We start from the raw sequence: 1,025 nt of genomic DNA, 5'->3' as shown, positions 1-1,025 counted from the left end.
TAAAATTATTATTAAATAACATATTATATAACTATGATAAATAATATAATAATATAATAGAAATGGTTAATATAATTACAATATTATAAAACATATTATAATATTACATAAAAAATATTAATATTTCAATTTAATATAATTAAAAATTACAATTACATTATAATATAATATATTATATTATATACTCATTATTATATTATATTAATATAATATAATGCAATAATATTATTAATATAATAAATATAATTATATTAATACAATATAATATATAATATATTATAAAAAATAATTATAATATTATTATAATATCATATTATATGATAAAATAATAATATTAGAGTTATTAATATAATTATGATATTATTCGTTACAATATTACTATTATGTTATATTATATTATATTATATTACGAGTCTGAATTTTAAATTGAGAATATTATAAATTTTAAATTTCATTAGGGGTATTATGGGTATTATGAAAGTTTAATTAATTATATTATGTTGATTCGCACACAATTTAAAAGTTAAAGTTGTCTTTAGACTGCTTCTAATTTTAGCTGTAGATTCTTAAAATATTCTTCAAAAAGTATTTTTTGAGGAGATTTATTAAACACTAAAATCAACTTCTGCTATAAGCAGAAGCTCATTTTGGGAGAAAAAAGTAATACCAAACTAAGCCAAACTCTGTCTCTCTCTGGTCGGCCAATTCCTCGGCAACTCCACGAGGTAAAAATCATACCAAAAACCACAAAATAACCCACAATGGCCTAGTTTGGTAGTGCTATATATTTTTTAAAAAATTACTTTTAGCTGTGCTGAAGGAAAAAACAGCTGTTATAAAAACACAACTCAGTGTTTAGTAAACTATAATTATAGTAGCTGTGCTGATTTCAAAATCAGTGTAATAGTGTTTGGTGAATTATGAGATTTAATAGCTGTGGATAGTTAAAAATTAAAACTATATTATATTATACTATAATATAATATATATAATTACAATATAATATATATTTATTATTATATTTA

The sequence above is a fragment of the Morus notabilis genome, unplaced genomic scaffold (genome assembly GCF_000414095.1).
Source record: "Morus notabilis unplaced genomic scaffold, ASM41409v2 Scaffold673, whole genome shotgun sequence".
In the NCBI taxonomy this organism is placed as follows: domain Eukaryota; kingdom Viridiplantae; phylum Streptophyta; class Magnoliopsida; order Rosales; family Moraceae; genus Morus; species Morus notabilis.
Note: the sequence above shows the minus strand (reverse complement) of the source record.